The 11,203-nt window shown below is 34.1% G+C and overlaps 1 protein-coding gene across 2 annotated transcripts in view; it reads right to left on the bottom strand.

Annotated features, from left to right (window-relative positions):
• Positions 1–6,262: 6,262 nt before the first annotated feature.
• Positions 6,263–11,203, bottom strand: part of LOC106470804 (guanine nucleotide-binding protein G(i) subunit alpha) — a 71,407-nt gene continuing 66,466 nt past the window's right edge. For both annotated transcript variants that reach the window (XM_013931369.2, XM_022399446.1), the window contains exon 9: positions 6,263–9,864. The gene's annotated coding sequence lies outside the window, so the exon portion shown is untranslated. The remainder of the gene's footprint in view (positions 9,865–11,203) is intronic.

The following is an 11,203-nucleotide window of genomic DNA, read 5'->3' as shown; positions in this document are numbered from 1 at the left end:
ATTGGGTGGTGCAGTTGGGTAGGCCCTGTGTGCCATACTTTCCAAATCCTGTGCCACCTCTTGCAGGCTCTCCCCTTTAGCACGGACTCTCGTCCTAAACCTAGCCCTGTAGACTTCAGACGGATTTTGGGTTCCATACCTGAGTTCTAGAGCTGATACCAGTGCTCTATAGTTTTGCCTGTCATCTTCTGACAACTGTCCAAGTATTTTATATTGGTTGTCCCTTCAAGCTCGTTGCCAGATATACTGCTTTCTGCTCCTCTGTCCATCCATTCATCTTTGCCAAGAGCTCAAATTGTGCTCTATATGCTTCCAATGGTGCCTTCCCATCGAATTCCTGTGGCTTGCTTCGTACTAGATCACCCCTATTGCTTACATTCATATCTGGGATGTGACTTCTAACAGGACTGAAGATGTCTGCATTACAGTTTAGCTGCGGGGTCTGGAAGGGGCTTCCCGTTGTCTGAGGCTGATTAGCTTGATGGCTAATATATCCTCCTTGTGTAAAAGACAGTAAATCATTCTTTAATGTATTTAATTCGCTTTGAAATTTTCTAATGTTTTCCATTTATGTACTCTGGCTTTCTTTCAACTGTTGGAGACTTTCTTCTTGTTTATTTTCTTTCTCCTCCAACCACTGCTGTAGTCTCTCTTCTTGTTAATTTTCTTTCTCCTCCAACCACTGCTGTAGTCTCTCTTCTTGTTTCTTTTCTTTTTCCTCCAACAACTGCTGTAATCTCTCTTCTTGTTTCTTTTGCTGTTCTTGTATTACTGCCATCAAATCTGCTAAGCTGTAGTTTGACTTGCCACCTCTCGTTTCCATCTTCTTTTTTTTCTCTTTTTTTTTCTATCCCGCTTCTGACACCAATTTGTTATGCCTCTGTGTTGGTTGGTTAATTTTCCGTAGAAATTATTTCCGAAAAACTTCAGCGACACAAGTCTTTTCTTAGATAAAACTAGTTTATTCTTTCTCAATACAACTTTGCAATACACTTAATTTCCACAGTCACTTTAACTTAAACACACGCTATAATTCACGCATTTTCTTACAGTAATTGACTCAATTGTCCGTCTCTATCTCTGCCAGTCTGCAATTCAAATGTTGCCGTCACTTTACTTGCCGGCTTATATACAATAAAAGCGCGCGTCTAGCGAACGCTCGAACCTTCAGGAACCTTCGAGATACTCATTACGTGTTACCAGCGTCACGTGACTTCCACTGTCGTAACAATATTATCTGTGATCTTTAATTGGATCCTGGAATGCCATATGTTACTGTTATATCCTCAATTTATAATTCTAAAATTTGCTTAAATTAGATGTCAACTAGAGGGTACATGACGTTAAGATCAGGTAAGTCTTAAAAATATATATAACAAGTACAGGTAGTAAATACGAAATTCCTTGAAGCTTCGAGAGGTTACTAAAGAGTGAGTGAGTTAGTAAAGACAGTCAAGGAGTGACAGGGATAGTTTCTTTTTTTTGATAGAGCATTGAACCAGTCAGTATTTAGAACTTGTTTGCTATTGCTTTTGTTAAGTTACTTTGTACAAGTACGTTGATTTTATTTTACGGTAGCTAAAAATATTTTAATACTGGCCCACAACAAGTTGCGATAGTGTACAAGAGTTCACGCTTGTAGAAATATTAAAGGAGGAAATAAAGTAATTTGTTCTCGTTACTTTAACTGAACATTGAATTATTTTCACCAGATAATTCAAAAGAATCCGCCAATAAAAGAACAGCACTACGACACATGATGTTAGAAGTGGGGCTTATTTAAAATATAATAGAACTAAGAATATACTTAAACTAGAACTTCAACAGTTAAAGATGGCGACCACAATGTAAAGTAGTGAGATTTAATTGTTACTTGAGATGATGAAATTACTAGGACAAGACCAAAAGGAACAGAACAGAAACTTAGAAGAAAGAGATAGAAAATAAAAAAACACAGGAAAAACTTAAAGAAAATTCAAAGAAGATCAAGCGGTAAGAGACAGGGATTTAAGAGAGGAGTAATAAAAAAGAGACATACTACTTAAGTAAGAATAAAAATAAATCTAATTGAAGGCAAGATCGATGAAACTATTAGAGATATACAGAAAGGTTATTACAGTAGGATCCAAGAAATATGGAAAAGCTGTAATGATAAGATTGAAGAAGCACAAAAGGATATTGTTGAAGTTACAAGTAAAGTGCAAAAAGACATGAATGGGATAAACAAAGACTTCCGTGACAGAATAAAACATCTGAAAAATGAATTATCAAATGCAAAAATTAAGCTACCCACATCTCTTTCTGCATTAACTCAAGAGTTCCAGCCTAGAATGCCATTTGCTACAAAATATCAAATAAGAGAACCACCTTGTTGGCATTTATTACCACTACTGCTGTACCACCTGTTACTGAAAGATCTTCCTGGACTACTCCAGCCATGACACTACCAAATACAGTTGTAGAATCCAGATGGAAAATTCAACATTGGCAAACAGAGAAACCAATGGACTACGATAGAAAAGTACTATGGGTGTCATAGCAGGTTCAGTTTGATTATAATTTCCAGATTGAATGGATAAAATAGTTAACAATAAGTCATCCAGCTGCCCATCTAAAAGGACCATATTTGACAACATTAAGTAACCTTTCAGCTGAGAGTTGTAACAACTATCAAGCATTGGTAGCCATCTTATCCAAAAAGTCCAGAGTGTTACACCAGAGAGCATTATCTAGAGCAAAATTCCTGACTATGGTACAGAGGAACTAAGAAATTGGCTAAACTTAAGGACGGTTTGGAAAGTTTTGCCCAATTATTTTACCTGGACATTCCTCGTGAAATGATGGATTCGTCAGCACATAACCAATTTATAGATGCTTTAACAGAGGATATGTGGATCAGGCTGAAGCAAAGTAGATGTACATCCTTATAGGATGTACGTCCTGCAGTTGGTTATGGAATTAGAATCCATTAAACTTGCAGAAAAACAAATACAGACACCAATTCGAAATTATGGGGCCACCAGATCGAATTGTGTTGAAACATCAACTGCTGCTGATGGCAGTTTAGAAAAACTAAAATGATTAGTTGGACAACTAATAACACCGAGTAGATGAAATAAACCACAAGACAATAAGTGTTTCAAGTGTAACGTGAAATGATATATTACCAAGAACTACAGAAAAAATGCTTGTAGGGAATTAGAACTCCTCTCAAATGATACCAGAAAGTTAGAAGTGGTGAATCTGGCCATTACAGCTGAGACTGTGAGGAACTAATATTGTTAAAACACCAAGAAGGTAATACCCCTATGATAAATCTTTGATCTCAACTAGATTGAAGGAACAACTGAGGACTAACTAAATATCGAGAAAGAGGAATTAGCTGGACTTATGGGAAAAAGTTCAGCTGGCAATATTCTATCTACCACGAATGGGAAAAAATAGTTAATTTTTTAGGAAAATAGTCCTTGAATCCATAGGGTTATTGGTGGAAAACTTTGGAGAATGTTAAATGACACTCATTCCATAAGTACAATTGATAGTTCTGATTTGCTAATGAAAGATGGGAAATTGCCTCCAGAGATGAATAAAGAATAAGAATTGATGAGAACAGCAGGTGAACACAAAGTTCCAGCAAAATGGCAGTTAGAATATAATCTTACTATAGCAAGCTTCTCTATGTGTGGGTAGTTGACATGAAGGAAGAGTGAATTTTGGGAGCTGACCTCATGCAAAGACATGGATGGGAGATAAGTCTGGCTTCAGATAGCTTCATTGTCTATGACCAGATAATCCCTCTACTCTATATGAAAATTACTACAACAAAGGTTGAACTCCAGGGATAGTGGTTATCGTATCACCAAGAAATGAGTTGGGTTTTGTTTCTTTGTTTTGAATTTCGTGCATAGCTACTCGAGGGAACTTCATTAGCCATCCCTAATTTAGCAATGATAGACGAAAAGGAAGACAGCTAGTCAACACCATTCACCGCCAATTTTGGGGCTATTCTTTTACCAATGAATAATGGGATTGACAATCACATTATAACGTCCCCACGGCTGAAAGGGCGAGGATTCGAACTCGCGAGTCGAGTGTCCTAACCAATAGGCCATGCCAGGAGTTAAAAGAAATAATTCTTCATTTACTAACTGAGGTTTATAGGAACCAAATACTCCAGCATGTTATGGGGTTTAACGTTTTGAGGAGCTCTCATGAATGTGTTGACTAAAGCTATCTTACATGGCTTTACCCAGAAAATTCTTACATAGACTTATGATAAAGCAAAGGTAGCTACAATGTAAGTGCTGATAAAACTGGATTCAATGAAGGTGACATAACATACCTAATAGTTCTCGTGAGAATAGAGAACAAACTCTCCATAGTTAACTTGGTGTTCAGAAGAGAGGTGATCGCCTTTGGAAGTATGTTGATGAGAAAATGGCCAACTGGGTAACTCCAGACAAGAACTAGTCAGCGGAACCTCAACTGCAGAGGAGCTTGGAGTTCCTGTTGAAACTACTTCCAGAAGATCGTCAAAGCTTGAGCCACTATAGGATTCACTTGACCACTGATTCAGGGAAAACTCTCCCAATGACAGGATGGCCAGTAAAAACAAGGGACAAGACGTCACCCTATTTGTAAAACCATGCGCTTTCGAAGAGAAAACCATCAAAAAAATTTATTAATAGAAAATTCAATGTGATGTTTTATTTTTGTATTAGGATTGTTCATGAGACTTCAAAATTCAGGAAAGAGGCAATGTTATAAGTTATATTTAAAATGTGTAACTTGTTTAATTTACATGTTAGCTGGAGGGCACATGACTTTAAGGTCAAGCAAATCCTAGAAATATTTAAAACAAATGTAGATTATAAATACGACGTTCCATAAAGCGTCGAGAAGTTAATTAAAGAGCGAGTTGAAAGACAATCAATAAGATAGTAGGAAGAGTTTCTTTCAGTATAGAATGTTGAATTAGTCAGTGTGTTATAGTGAAGTATTTGGATCTGTGTTTGCTACCACGCTTGTTGAGTTAGTATGTTGGTTTGTTTTACCTTAGTTAACATCATTTGTAACGTACATCTACAACAATTTACCTTGACTGACTGTTATTTTAGTTTGAGGCTTGTTGTCTTTTAGTTTTATTTTCTGTTTATCCTGCCCTTTTCAAGGCAATATCCATAAATGTAGCCGGTGTAGGTGAAGCTCTGGAATGGGGTGACTTTAATTTTTTACTTGGTTTTAGATATTTTGTTAAGTGATTGTGTGGTATTTGGGCTCAAAACTAAGTGTATGATGTGTGGAATAACAGGTATTAGGTGTTGTTTAGCTATTTCTATTAAAAGTGTGAAGCCGTCTGTATTGTCTTGGGGGTTTCTGTACTGTTGTATGAATTCTAATAATGTAATTTTAATAACTTCAAGGATGGGACTTGTTTCGGTTTCAAGTATGTTTGTTGGTTGACTTTCTATGATTTGAGTTTTGCTGTACATTTGAAGTGTTAGGTTGTTTCTGGATTTGTTTTGTTGGCATTTGCGTTTCTTGATTATATGTTGTAATCTGTACGGGTGTGTTTTTCTGTTTTCGGATTATGTGTTTGCTTTGACTTATTGTATTTATTGTATGTTCTAGTTTTGATGTCATTGTATTTAGAACGTCCTTTATAATTAAATATATATTGCTGTTGGTAGTTACAGCATAGTTAAGAGACTCAAACAAGTAAATATTTCGACTTCATAAAAACGTTATTAATACAACATAAAGACTGTTTAATAAATATGTTTGATTAAACTAGAATAGGAAACTTTGGTAGATACATGTAGAAATTAAGAAAACTGTACTAGCTCAATCCACGAACTGGCTCTATAATGCGTGTATCTATAATGTCGAATTTACAAAAACCGTACAAGATGTATTAATGTAATGTGGGTTACGCAACTTTATTAAAAATACATGGAGACTTTACAGACAACTTACAAGCTCAGTTTACAAAGATGTTATTTAAAATATATTTCTATAATGGGATTATGAATCTTTAGCAAAGAAACGTATGATTCACAGATTTATAAGTCCTACTTTCAATCTATTTAATACACATTTTCAGAAAAGTAGGTTCAGAAACTTTGAGAAATATACTTTTAAAACTTACGAAGACTTTACAAGTCCAGAGTATTATATATAATTTTTAGTGCATCTAATTTTATAATTATCTTTTTTTAAAGATTGTTTTGCATTGTTAACTTAATATATATATATATTTAGGACTAACCTAAATCTCCGAATCTCGCAAGATATTGTTGGGTTTACGGCCGAAAATATTAACAGAAAATGTATACAGTTGAGTAAACAATACATTTTAATCTTTTTAAGTGAGTACACAAGAAAAGTATATTGGATTAGCTATACTCATTACAACGTTGATTTATTAGTTTTGCACTGAGGTAAATAGCTTCCTCTGATAGGAGGTTAATACTCATTACAAAGTAGCTACATAAAATATATTTTTGAGGTGTGGTTAGGAAACTTTAGTACATTATTTACACAGACCTTACAAGTCAAGTTAATTACCTGGATATTTAATACGAGTATAACTGTAATGCTGCTTAGGAAACTTAATTAGGAAACATATCGCATTTACAAAAGGGTATATATTTAATATATATGTGTTTAAAGTGATATAGGAAACGTTAGAAGAAATACATTTAGAATTTACAGCGGCCTTAAATTCAATTTACTAAATGTTTATTCAATACATGTATTACTGTAATATGGGCTGAGAAATTCAACCTAACAAACGAATATTAAGAATGACCTTACAAACCCAGTTTACAGACAGACTACTGAAATGTGTTTTAAGAAACATTGGTAGAGATGTACTCCTTATAGAAACACTGTAAGTCCAGTTTAGAAACTGGCTACTTAATATATGTATTTATGTAATGTTGTCAAGAAACTTTGGTAAAGATGACTTACACATACTTTACAAGTCTAGTTAGCTAATTGGCTATCTAACAGTTGTATAACTGTGATGTGGATTGAGAAACTTTCCCAGAGATACAAGTAGAGTTTATAGTTCAAAAACTGGTTATTTAATATAGGTGTTACTATAACTGGCATAAAATACCCATTCTCCTATAGGATTCAAAGGCCCCTTGTTATTTATATATATATACCATAAAGTACTGATCAAGCTCCTATGCTATCCCCAATTACTTCTATAGATACCTCAAAGGGGAACCATAAAAAGATAATTGTTGAGACATCCACCCCTGGCACTTGAGCATGTGTGCCAAGTTTGTCCTGCTAGTAAGTCCAGTTTACTAAGTGGTTATTTAATATATGTATGATTGTAATGTGGGGTGGGATACTTAAGCAAGATACACACAGAAGTTACAGTGACCTTACAAGTCCAGTTTACTAAGTGGTTATTTAATGTATGTATGATTGTAATGATCTTTGTAGAATTTACAAAGATCTTATAAGTCCATATTATACAATATCAACTTCATATATGTACTTTTTTTAGAGTGGATTAGTAAACATGTTGACATTACACAGACATTAAAAGTGCAGTTTACAAACTAGCTGTTTAATAAAGGTATTTGCTTGTAGTGGATTATGAAACTTGAGCATATGCATGTTGTTTACAAATTCACTATTTAATGTATTTATTTCTGTAATGTTGTTTTGAAACTTTTGCAGAAATTCATGTAGAAATTAGAGGCCTTATTAGTTCAGTTTATAAACTTGTTACTTAATACATGGCTATTTTGTACATGTATTACTGTCATGTGGGTTAGGAAACACTAACAGAGAGAAATGTACAACTTAAAGAGACTACACCTTCACAAACCAGGTATTTAACAAATCTACCTATATAAAGTCAATTTGTCTGTAAAACTTTGAGCTATTCAAGGGCTCTCTGCACTAGCCATCCCTAACTTTGAAGTGACAAGCTAGAGGGAAGGCGGCTACTCAACACCACCCACCTCCAGCTCTTGGGTTACTCTTTTATCAATGAATAGTGCAATTGACCATCACGTTATAACAACCCCCATGGCTGAAAGGGTTAGCATATTCAGCGACAGGATTCAAACCCACAGAATGTGAGTCGAGTGCCCTAACCGACAGACATTAAAAGTCAAATAGTAAACTTTTAGCAGATGCATGCAGAATTTTGAAAGATCATACAATACCGTTTTACAAACTGGTTATTTTAATCACGTATTTTTATAATGTTGTTACCATACTTAAATAATTAAACTTAAAACATATGCAAATACCTTAAGAGATCAGTTTATAAACAGGCTATTTTCTACACACATTACTATAATGTGGATTAGACAACTCTAGGAAAGATACGTGTAGACTTTACAGGAAGTCCACTTTACTAGCCGACATGTATTTTTGAAATATGGTATACAAACTTTTGTAGAGATAGTCCAGAATTGACAGACATTACAAGTCCTGTCTTCAAAGTGGGCATTACTGTACTGATGGATAGAAAATATTGTCAGAGCCACAAGTAGGATTTACAGATATCTTACAAGTCCAGTTTACTAACTACCTATTTAATAGAATCCTATAATGTCGGTTAGGAAACTTTGCAAAGATACATGTAGAATTTGCAGAGATATAACAAGTTTCTTTTTGGTATAAGGTTCCAGTTTTGGGTTTCAATTAATGCTATATTTACAAAGGCAGTTTTCTGTAATAAAACAAAAAAGTACATGTTAATGTGAACTAACAAATATCAAGTAGGTTTAGGACTTGATGTGCAGATGTGAAGACTTTCCAATATATTTCTAGCCTGAGTCATTCAAACAAAAGTATATTTTTGCTAAGCTATAAACAGTAATAACTCCAAGAAAAAATACAACAAAAGCCAACAGTTTATTTATTAATAAAACAAAGACCGTGGTTGGACAAAATCAAATTAATTTGCATATTCTCTTTTTTTCTTAAATGAACAGTTTTCACTGAAAAAATAAAAACATAGGTAAGATACAACATGAACATAAACTTGTGGCCCCGTATATTTCTATGATAATAAGAGAATAATGCGGTGGTATAAAATTTTTAAAGCTAACATCATACAGTTTACACACACACAATATATATATATATATATGAAGACAGTGTGGACTTTGAAGGTAACCTGAAAACAGTATGAACACTATTGTTCTCTGAAGGTATTTCTGGTAAGCTTCACTTAATATTAAAATCTGTTATACACATGTTCCTTATAAGTATACATTTTTTTGTACAAAATTTAGATAATGTTTCATTTTTAGCAACAATAAATCTAATTTCATCACACAATACATCTTTATTAGCACACTGACCATCACAAAAACATGGACTAAACATGTTTTAAGCACTAGAACTGTGGCCAGAGAGAATCAACATGCCTTGTCTCTAGGAGGAATACATAAAAAAAACAATAAAAGGGACATGACCATTCAGTCCATAAGACAATCAACTTGCTGTTTCTCTGATCATTGAAGTCTGGACAATGAGCAGACAAGGCTGTATATCTACAGTATCTGTAGTTTTTCTATTCTTCTAGTTTACACAGAAACTTCCCGTGTTTCCTTCCTGCTCTTCATGATTTCTAAACTGAAAGTTACAAGGAGGAAAAATTTGGACTACAAATGAACATCTTGAACCCATGTGGCACATAGTTTGTGTCAGTCTTGATACATAAAAACTTTATTCAACCATCTTTCAAAAAATAAAATAGCAACACTGGACTGATGAGCTGTGATGTTGAAATGATGAGTTTGTTCACAGTGACCATGCAAGATGATGAGGTGCTCTACTGATGTCCATAACGAAGGATAATTAACTCTGTAAAATCTTAGTACTAAAAAAAAAAAAATTAAACAAGTTATATTTATAGAAGATCATGAAACCTTCATATATTCTAAGCTTTCTTCAGATACACAGGTAAAATAGTACGTACACTAATATTTCCTCTGCTGACCAAGTCATCTGGATTAAGACTTGGCTGCCCAAAATGCATTAAAAAGATACATTATCAGGTTGTTTATGGAGCTAAAATGAAACCATAATTCAAAATGTAAATGTAACTAAAATAATGCATGAAATTAAACACATATTAATCTATTCTAAAATAATTTATATTAATTATACAATACAGTAAACATATGAGAACATATATATACATAATGGGTATACATGCAAATATTATGTGACTGCTCTTCCTTCATTCTATGAAAATGAACTGCACCACAGTATAAGCATGTACTGACAGCTTACAATGTGACTGGTTGTATCCAACTAATCCAATAAAACAATGCCTATAAATGTATAGACAGCATGTTATTTCCAGCAGTAGTATGCTGAATGCACTTATGGCTACCTCGACAGAAATGACACATGATAAACATGTGACAGATTGAGGCAGAATTTCACTTTTCAGTAAGAACTGTATGGAAATTGTGATGAAACTAGTGCTGCTGAAAATAGAAGCAATCGTAGAATAAAACCCAAACTCTTCCGGTGTGATGTTCAGTAATTCAGGGTACACTCTTAACTTGATTGATACACAATAATCCCACAAGTCTTCAAAAGAGGCTAAATTGAGCTTTATCCTTAGCTAGAACTAAAGAACAGTATGCTATTACACAGGGTTGGGTGATTTAATCAATTAATTGAAATAATTAACTCATTAGTCACAAAAATAATCAACTAATAAATAACTGAAATTAATGTTTCCATTTATTATTGTTTTTAATTATTCCAACAACTGATTAACTGAAATTACAATTAAATTGATTATCAGGAAAATAATCAATTAATCAAAATTAGAGTTCCCCATTATTTAATGTTTTTGATTATTCCAACTGTCCAATTAATTGAAATATTGCCATTATGTTTCTTTTGTTAAACACAAAGCCACATAATGAGGGATGAGGATGCTTCATGATATGTGTATCTCAGGTTCTATTCCCACTGCCTATAAACTTGCTTATCCTGTCTTTGTGCTATCTTTGTACTAATGCTATCTGCCACAGTCACTAATTTTGAATTGCTGACTAGAGGGAAGATAGCTGGCTAGAAACACCTATCATCAACTCTCTAGCTACTTAAGTGTTAGCCCTCTAGTGGCACAGCGGTATGTCTGCGGATTTACAACGCTAGAAACCGGGTTTCGATACCCGTGGTGGGCAAAGCACAG

This window comes from Limulus polyphemus, unplaced genomic scaffold (genome assembly GCF_000517525.1).
Source record: "Limulus polyphemus unplaced genomic scaffold, Limulus_polyphemus-2.1.2 Scaffold4226, whole genome shotgun sequence".
In the NCBI taxonomy this organism is placed as follows: domain Eukaryota; kingdom Metazoa; phylum Arthropoda; class Merostomata; order Xiphosura; family Limulidae; genus Limulus; species Limulus polyphemus.
This window is presented reverse-complemented; position numbering and strand designations above follow the sequence as displayed.